Below are 10,166 nucleotides of genomic sequence, written 5' to 3'. Positions count from 1 at the left end.
GCCAACAATGGACGCGATTTCCTTGGCAAATCTCGAATCCAAAGATTTAGCCTCGACAGGTTATAGTCGTTTGGCTTTGCGTTTATTGTCCTCCTCTAAATTCTATGCTTGTGGTGATGTTGTCTGGTATTTGTTCATTCACAAGCTCTGCATTAATATCGTCTCCAAATTAGATATGTTTCAAGAGTGACATCTGAAATCTTTTAGTATTCTCCTCTAGTAAGAATATTATAAAACATTTCTCCTGGTATGACCGGAAGAAATCAATTGCAATTTCCATTTCCTCTGCCTTGGAAAAGAGAACATTCCCTTCAAATTTCCTTCTAGCTAAAGGTATCCTTCTTTTGGATCCAACTCCAAAGTAGATGTTCAATTTCCTAACCGTTTCATAATCTTATGTGAAAGCTACACATAACCGAAAGATGCAAACTCTCATGAGATCCGATGTTTTGAATTATGTCTCGAAGTCACAAGTTAATATGATTATCTCCAAATCGCTAGTAAGAGTGAGATTGAGAGTCTCTTTTCTCCCGATATTTTTCATAATTGGTCGTTTCAACAACTCTTCTCACGCGTTATCACATTTTGATGAGTTTGTGTATCTTTCCTTCTTTCATTTTGTATGCTTTAGTCCTTGCCCTACTTGTCTTGTACATCAAGTATGTCCAGTGTTGCCTATCTTAATTGTAATCGTTTGCACAAAAAATCATTGGGTCAAATATCTGTCTTCTTTAATATGACTATAATAATCACAAAATTTTAAAGGTGATGGAACTATAAAATGACATGTTATTCTTATGGAACCAACCACCCGGCCCAAGTCTCCAAACAAGAACAAACTGCTGCAATGGACTGGACCCAAACGAATTAGGAAAGATATTGGGTTTGGGTTATAGACTCTTTATTTTGGATCATTTTTAGCAAGTCTTCTGAATTTCTGATAAACGTCTAAAGATAAACCATGATTCATACTGGACCACGTGTGTCCACCCCACTTGTCAAGTTGATCCATTCTACGTGTATGCATAATCTAAACACACTTTGCAGATAGAAAAGATTTTTTTTTTTTTTATCAAAGCAGAGAGAAAAGATTTAGACAACAATAAATGGAGTGAAATATTTCAATGTTCCTTTTTAGGTTAAAAATGTGTTATGTATTTCAATGTTCATGTTTAGTGTTTTTACTTGCGCAAATTTACATAACTTTTGATCAGTTACTTAGAAAAAAAAAAAAAAAAACTTAGAAATGTATGCTTATCGTAAAACTGAAGATACGTCCAAAATTATTCTTGGATCGGTGAAAGAATCTGCACAAACAACAAAATGAACTAGCCGTTGCTAATATTAACTACATTACTTATTAAATTGAGAGGACAGAAGATTTTGTTAAATAAATAAATTCGTAGGGATGATTAATTCAACTACCACACACAATGTTAACAAAAGTTAGCTGTTGGTAATTACTTTACACATATGTTCAAATAGTTGTTAAATATATATATATATATATATATATATATATATATTATTTTTTTTGACATTTTTTGATCGGTCCTTCTATGCGGAGTAACGCGACTTAGTGGAATCGAAATCCGGTGGAGAATGTGGAATCAAATAGACTTAACCACTTGACTAAAGACACATCTCCGGTTAAATGTTTATTTTTTCTAATTTCGAACCATTTTTTGTGAAAATCTAGATTTCATTAATGGAACCGTTTATGCCATAATTGAATATGAGATTACTGAAGATACCTTCATCGAAATTAATTAGATGATGTAGATTAAAATATATTGACCGAGAGGTATATAAGTTAACGAGTTAAAATATCTTCTTTTTTTTTGAATACTTTTTTTTTTTTTGAATACTTTAATCACTAAATATTGAAAAATACTAAAAACTCTATTTATTATCTTATAGCACAAAAATTAGCCATATCTCATTTCTCACATATTCTTCTTATGTTGATGATATACTTGATTTCAAAGTTTGGAATGGTTGTAGAAAACTAATTAGCTTACGAAGTAGACGTTTTTTTGCAATTTATTCATTTATGAGAAACACAAAGCTGTTGGAACACGATGCGATGAAGCATAATCTAAAGTCGAGGTGACTAAGAGTCTAATTAAGATTAATATTTTTTTTTTTTTTGATGAAATGTGAAATTGATTGAGAGAATAAATACGTACAAGAGAGTTTTGGAGCTAGCTAATATACAATGAAAACAGAGCACATTTAGATAATATTTCCAAAAAAGATATATAAGCATGTATAAAGAGAGAGGCTTGTAGACATTTGAAAGTATGACAAACATAAAAAAGTTCACTTACAAACAGAAAATTTTAAGATATACTAGGTTTTTTAAATTCTAATGACTATCAATTCTTCAATTTTATTTCATGGAACGTTTTACTCTTTTACTTAAGAAAAATGGTTGTCACTATTTATCTTCTAAAATTGATTTTTATGAATTGATCATGATCGGTAATGCATCATCATTGATTATTGAATAGAACCTGAAATATTTGAAATACTTAGCAAATTAAAAAAAAAGGGAAAAAGCTCTTTTCTCTCTCTTGCTTCCTCGGTTTCCGTTCAAACCCTGTTTTCTTCCGTTCAACCATGGCCGGAGACTCCTCACTCCGACCCCCTCCCCACCCTCCTAACCCTGGCCTCTCCTTTACATCCCCTTCACCTTCACCAAACCTTCCCTTTCCACCTTCCTCTTCACTGACTTCTTCCAGTTTTCAGTTTTCTGCTCAAAAAATTTCTTCTTTACCGGGGGCTGTTGCCCAAGTCCAAGCTCAAACTACCTTGCCAGTTGTTGCGAGGCATACTAATACTACTTCCCTGGCTGATACTTCTGCTCTTCCAAGCTTAGAATCAGCAGGTACTGTTACCGCTACTGTTCACCAAACAGTAAACCCTAACACTGTTCATTCGTCTTCTTCAGTCAATGGACCCAATATTACCCAATTGGCAGTGAGACCTCTAGCTGCTGAGGCATCTACTCATCCTCCTCCTGTTAACCCAGCTGTATCTCGTGCTTCATTTGGAACCGTCAAATCTTGGGTGGGAACAGTTAAAGCAACAACTGATAGGAAGCTACAAAGGATTGCTGTACCGACCTTATCTCCAGAAGGAATTCCGAGAATCCTAGTCCCGGATGAGGTTTTTCATAAAGGAGCAGAATTGCATAAGGACTTCATCATTGGAATTTTTATGGGCAATACTCCTTCCTTCAGCCATATCCAAAGTGTCCTCTCTCATGTTTGGGGAAGAGGACGCAGAATGGAGATCCATCTTCAACCTAAAGAAAGATCAATATTGGTGCGTATCCCTAATGAGATTTTGCGGAAAAATATTGTTGATCAAGAGATTTGGTATATTAGGAATGCCCTCTTTTATGTAGCCCAATGGTCTCCAAATCTTGCTGTCAAACCCCCATCCATGGAGTCCATTCCACTGTGGGCACATGTTAGAGGAGTCCCATTTGATCTTATTCATAAACAGGGCCTAAGCTTGGTTGCTGGACTCATTGGTGAACCTGTTGAAACAGATGATTACACAAGAAATTTAACTAACCTCGAGGTTGTTCATGTAAAGGTCAAAGCAAATTGCATCAAACCCTTACCCTCTTCAGCTGAGCTCTTGAGGCAAAATGGTACTGTCATTCCTCTCTCTGTCGAGTATCCATGGATTCCACCTACCTGTCCAAACTGCCATCAACTCGGCCATTTGCAATCTCACTGCCCTACTTCAAAATGGATGCCAAAACAGAAAGGCAAGGTCATTTTTCAGAGGGAATCCCAATGGCTTCCAAAACCAATTTCTCCTCCTCCGCAGTCTTCTTCCCCTCCGCAGTCTTCTCCTCCTACTGTTTCTCTTTCACCAGTTGATCAAATTGTCATAGAAACTGTTGAAGCTTCTGTAGTGGCAATGGACACAGAAGCTGCGGAACAAGCCGTCTTAGAGACCGCCAATGCTTCCATAGTGGGAATGGAGACAGAATCTGGTGTCGATCCCTCAGTTTCTCCTGCGGATGTTGTTGGAGGTTCAGTTCCTCTTGAAGCTGATAACACAAATGTCATCACAATAAGGAAAGATGAGATTACACATTTACTTGCTCTTCCGGCTCAGAATAGAATCATTCCTACTTCTCAGGTCTCTGTTCCTATCAAAGAGGACTCTTCTTGGACCCAAGTTTCTTCAAAACCTGCAGCCAAAAACCATGTTGTCAAAAAACAGTTAGTCACCACTAAAAGAAACTATTTCTCTTGTTTAGCAAACCTTGAGGATGCTCCTGCGTCATCTTCATCGTTGATGGAGGACTACCCCTCATCTAACCTTGTTGTCTCTCCTAATTTCACAATCTCAAATACCCAAGCTTCTCCCCAAACCCAAACCCATCAACCCTTTCAGCTTTCTATTACCATTACCCAACCCCAAAATTCTTTTGAGCCTCCAGCTCCTTTAACTTCCTTCTCTAACGCCACTTCAAAATCCTCCCATATGCCTGATCTGTCTTTGCCAATCCTAAGTATCCCAAATGCTTTTAAATCTACCCAGTCTTCGGGTTCTTCCCTCTCTAAAGGGGAGTCTCATTCCTAACCTTTCTTATGTCTATACAAACTTTTTTTTGGAATGTCAGAGGAATTAATGACACTGAGAAGCATCAGGCTTTTAAGATCTGGCTTAATAGTAATAAAGTATCTTTTGGAGCCCTTTTGGAAACTCATATAAAAGAATCTAATCTGAACCGTGTAATGACAGATTTATGCCCATCTTGGTCTTTTACCTCAAACCATTCGGAGGATGCTGATGGTAGAATTGTAATCATCTGGAAAGGTCCTCTAGTAGTCAATGTCATCCATAAATCCAAACAAATGACTACTTGTCAGATAAGCTGCACTGGAATGAGAACTTTCTTTTTTACTACGGTGTATGCAGCAAATACTGTGGAGGAAAGAGAGGTCTTATGGAGTGAGTTGGAAGCTATTCAATCAGCCCTTGCTCTTCATTCAGTACCGTGGCTCTTAGGGGGAGATTTTAATGAAATTATTCATCACTCTGAACACTCCTCTGCATCAAAGAATCAGTTCACCAGCAACATGATAAAGTTCAAGGACTGCATTCAAACTCTAGAAGTCAGAGATCTTCGGTACTATGGGCCAACTTTCACCTGGACTAATAAACAAGATTCCAATCCTATTGCCAAGAAACTTGATAGGGCACTAATCAATGAAGAATGGCTCTCAACATTTCCTCAAAGCCTAGCAACCTTTCTAGCCCCTGAACAAATCTCTGATCACTCTCCCTGCCTCATCAGCCTAGCTTCTCCCCTTCCTGTAACTGGCTCTAAACCTTTCAAATTCTTTAACTACCTTACTTCTCACCCAAACTTCTTATCTACTGTAGCCCATGCTTGGATTTGCTCTGAAACTGAGGATTACTCCCTAAGAAAAATGAGTTTTAAGCAGAAGAGATTGAGAGGGGATTTGAAAGCTTTAAACACAAACAATTTTTCAGAAATTCAAAAGAGGGTTTGCGAGGCTAACTGTTTGTTAAAAGATGTGCAGGTGCTTGCTCTGAACCAGCCAACAATTTCCAATTTTGAGGAAGAGAAGAAATGCCTAGAAAAGTTAGCAATGCTCAGGGGAATTGAGGAAGCCTTCTTTAAACAAAAATCAAGAATTCATTGGCTAATAGTTGGAGATCAGAACACTAATTTCTTTCACAGAGTAACCAAGGAAAGAGCGGCTTACAATGCTATTCATTCACTACTTGGCTTGGATGGCGTCATTGCAACTACCCCGAAAGAGATTGGAGAACTTGCTCTTTCCCACTTCAGAAGTATCCTCAGCCCTTTTATTTCGCCTTCAAATCCTTCTCACAGCTAGACTATTGCTGCCTCTTACAACTATTCTTGCACAACAGAGGAGATTCAAATACTTAGTAGGATTCCTTCCTCAGAAGAGATCAGGAAAACTATTTTCAAGCTAAACCCTAACAAGAGTCCTGGTCCTGATGGACTTACCTCAGGTTTCTACAAGGCTGCCTGGACTATACTTGGTGAAGAAGTTGTAGGCTCCATCCAATCTTTTTTCGTGAATCCAGAAATGCCCACATCAACCAACTCGACCATTCTTACCTTGATTCCAAAGACTCCAGGAGCTACTTCTATCAAGGACTTTAGACCCATATCATGTTGCAACACTCTATACAAGACAATAGCTAAACTACCATATCATGTTGCAACACTCTATACAAGACAATAGCTAAACTACTGGTCGGAAAAATCAAACCGTTGCTTCCAAAAATTATTCTGCCTAATCAGACAGCTTTCATCAAAGGCAGGGTTCTGTTAGAAAACTGTTTATTGGCTGCAGAAATTGTCAACAGATACCACAAAGATCAGGGGCCAAAGAAACTCACCATCCAAGTTGACATCGCAAAAGCGTTTGACACCGTGAGATGGGATTTCATCCTTTTTTGTCTTTCCGCTCTCAACCTGCCAGAATTATACATCCATTGGGTCAAAGAGTGTATCACTTCTCCAGCCTTTTCAATAGGAATTAATGGTGTAATGCATGGCTATTTTAAAGGGAGTAGGGGTTTAAGATAAGGAGACCCTCTTTCCCCTTATCTATTTACTATAGCTATGAATTTTCTATCTCTACGACTGAATGAGGCTGCTGACCAAGGTCGGTTTGGTTATCACCCAAAATGCAGAGAATCTAAACTCACTCACCTCTGCTTTGCTGACGACTTGTTGATCTTCTCTGATGGCTCTCCTGCCTCTGTCCAAGGAATCATAGATGTCTTGGCTGAATTCCAGACCCTGTCAGGATTAGCTATCAGTCCTGAGAAGTCTTGTTTCTTTCCTTGTGGGCTTTCTGCAGAAGAAATCACAACTATTGGCAGTTTGTCTAGGATTCCTCAAGGACACCTGCCCATAAGATACCTTGGTCTGCCCTTGTGTACCAAAAAATTAACAATTGTTAACTGTGAGCCACTTCTCCAAAGGATCAAAAGTAAGATATCTTCCTGGACAGCAAAATATTTATCTTTTGCAGGAAGATTACAACTTCTCAATTCAGTTATTGTGGGCATTACTAACTTCTGGTGTGGTGCGTTTGTCTTGCCTAAGAGATGTATAAAATTAATTAACTCAATGTGTAGTGCATTTCTGTGGAAAGGAACTTTGGAAGGAAAACATGTAGCAAGAGTATCGTGGGAAGTAGTTACCTCCCCCAAAGGTGAAGGAGGCTTGGGTGTGAGAAATTTATTGCTCTGGAACCGAACTTGTTCTCTTAAGCTCCTGTGGATGTTGTTGTTTAAGACTGAATCAGTTTGGTCAGCTTGGATTCACCAAAATGTCATCAAAGATAGAAACTTTTGGGACATTAAACCAAGTCAGGTACAAACATGGACATTCAAAAACTTACTTAAACTTCGAGGGCTCACTATTAAGTGGTTCAGAATCAGTCTGGGAAATGGTAGGAATTGCAGATTTTGGAGAGATCCGTGGACTCCCTATGGACCTCTAATCAATTTCATCGGAACTCATGGACCTCGACTTACGGGTATTCACTCTGGTTGAATGGATCTTGGTTTCTTCCCCCAGCTCGATCAGACCGATTTGAACAGCTTCTTCTACATCTCTCGACCATAAGACTCAATGATTCTGAAGACATCCAGCAGTGGTGCATCCAAGACGCTGTTAGAGAGGACTTTTGCTCGGGACTGATCTACAATAGCTTAAGAGAAGTAAAACCTCTGGTGGATTGGGATAAAATTGTCTGGATCAAAAGAGGAATTCCAAAACATCGAACACTAACCTGGCTTTTCATCCTCGATCGATGCCCTACACGTGATCGACTCCTCTCGTGGGGTCTCCCTATTGATGCGAGTTATCTCCTTTGCAATCAAATGGCAGAATCAAGGCACAATCTTTTCTTTGCTTGTAGTTACTCTCAGGCGATCTGGAGACCTCTTTCTTACTCAATTTTGCAGGCTCACTTGAGCGATGACTGGACAGACCGGCTTCAATCTCTCACCAACTTCTCTGGGAATTCACAACTTCGATACATTCTTCTCCTTGCATGGCAAAATTCGATCTATGAGATCTGGAGAGAGAGGAACTCTCGCCTTCATCGCAATACTCATAGGTAGCCGGAATCAATCACTCGTATCATTGGATCAACTATCAAAAACAGGATCTCGGCGTTTAGACATCAGAATCCGACTTTGGCAAGTAAGCTTATGCAACTATGGATGTCTCGGCAATAAACGACAACAGCAGACCATCGTTTCATCTCCCTCTTCATTTGGGCTCTACTACTCCGAATGGGCTTTTCTTCTCTTAATGGGTTTACTACCTTCAAGGGCTTTTTAATTATGGGTTCATTTATTTTTTTTTATAAGGATGCTAACTAGTATGGGTTGTAATTTATAAAACACTTTCAGCTTCGGCCATTTAATTTTATGCAACAAATTAACAAAAAAAATAAAAAAACCTGAAATATTTTTTTTTTGAACGACGTACTAACATGAATGACAACAATATTATATAAATGTTATGTTTACGTCTGTCAACAACATCATATCAATTAATATAATTCAAGAAAGAAAAAACCATGAAAGTTTATATGTAAAAGAAAAAGAAAAAAGAAAAAAAGAAAACTAAACGTACGATTTTTATTTTGTAAGAAAAAAAAAAAAAAAAACAGACGTCAAAGAAGAATCTCTTTCGTTTTGGCTGGCAGCAGCCACGTGCCACATCCAGAGTATCCCACCGTTGCGTTGCGCCTCACATAATATAATCTTATCTCTTTGGTCAAACGGTCAATTATCAAATCTTCACTTTAACATTTTTTAATCTCTCGTAATAATCAAATATAAACACAATAATGTAACTATAAAGTTACTACTTAATTTATTTATTTAAACACAAGCTAGCACGCGAGCAGCATGTGATTATTATTGCGTACATAATGCACTTCCCTAACCGACAAATTAATAAATCAAAATTTTTTATTATTACTATGCATCATTATTTCTTAACAATAATTCCCCATAATTAGTGTAAATTTGTAATCATCAATCAGAAAATACGCGTTGGAATATTTTTATAAGAAAATACAAAATTGGTGGTCTATGAAAGGAAATTTTTACAGCTCATTTTGATAAATAAAAGTATATAAGAGAAAATTATTTTCGGTGGAAAATAAAAAGTATATAAAAATTGTCAACCATATGGGAGCCATTCTTTCTTGCTGTCATGCAGTACTATTATCATTATATCCGTTGGCTTTGTTTTTTTTTTTCTTTTTTAAGGGTCAAACTTATTTATTTTCTTTTATTTTCTTATTTTGCTTCAAATTTAATTAATTTATGGTCACCGACAAAAAGAAGATTAAAACTCTCTAATGAAGGATAAGGTATCTATAAATTCAGTGGTTTAGTAATATATTAAAGAAAAGTATGAAGAATGTTATTCGGATATATGATACTAAAGTAATAAATGATTGCTTAACAAATTTAAATCATCTTATTTAGGGTATATGCACTTTATTATTTCTTTTAATTAATTAAATAGTTACTTTTTCAATTAAGTATTTAGCTTCAGGTAGAAGAATGTGAGACTACATTCACATTGATCATAATCTTATTGGTTTCATCCGGATTTTAAACAAATAACATGATATTTATCAACATCACGTTAGTTTGTTCTCTATTGATTTACAAATTAATTCTAAACGAGGACACAATTTTTAATCAAATACCATTTAATATTATTTCTCATGTGAATTCAAAAAATATTTTGTTCAAACTACGCATTAAAATATTGTTCCTTTACATCATTTTGCCACAAAATCATTTACCTAAATAATAATTAAAAACTTGAAAATATATTACTTTAGTGGTTGATCTAAGTCTTAATGTTTCAAAACCAAATTTAAAGTTTAATTATACCAGATTACAGATACAAAATTTATCGGAAATTTATGAATACTACAAATAGAACTATTTAGTTTTATGTTTTTCTGGATAAAAGTATTTATTATATAATATATGGAAAATCGTTATGTGTTAAGAAAATAATATTTATCGTTGAATTGTCTATAGAACTATTACTCGTAATCGCATCTATTACATGTAAT

General features: G+C 36.5%; 1 long non-coding RNA gene across 1 annotated transcript; it reads right to left on the bottom strand.

The window, feature by feature from the left end:
• Nucleotides 1-6,493: 6,493 nt before the first annotated feature.
• LOC110227563 lies at nucleotides 6,494-7,367 on the bottom strand. The gene is made up of 3 exons (XR_002331278.1): nucleotides 7,249-7,367; nucleotides 6,752-6,975; nucleotides 6,494-6,511 (listed from the first exon to the last, which is right to left on the bottom strand). It is a non-coding gene; the product is annotated as an uncharacterized LOC110227563 (long non-coding RNA).
• Between the last annotated feature and the right edge of the window lie 2,799 nt (nucleotides 7,368-10,166).

The sequence above is a fragment of the Arabidopsis lyrata genome (genome assembly GCF_000004255.2).
Source record: "Arabidopsis lyrata subsp. lyrata unplaced genomic scaffold ARALYscaffold_6, whole genome shotgun sequence".
NCBI classification, from domain to species: Eukaryota; Viridiplantae; Streptophyta; class Magnoliopsida; order Brassicales; family Brassicaceae; genus Arabidopsis; species Arabidopsis lyrata.
The sequence above is the reverse complement of the archived record's forward strand: the minus strand, read 5'-3'. Positions and strand labels throughout refer to the sequence as shown.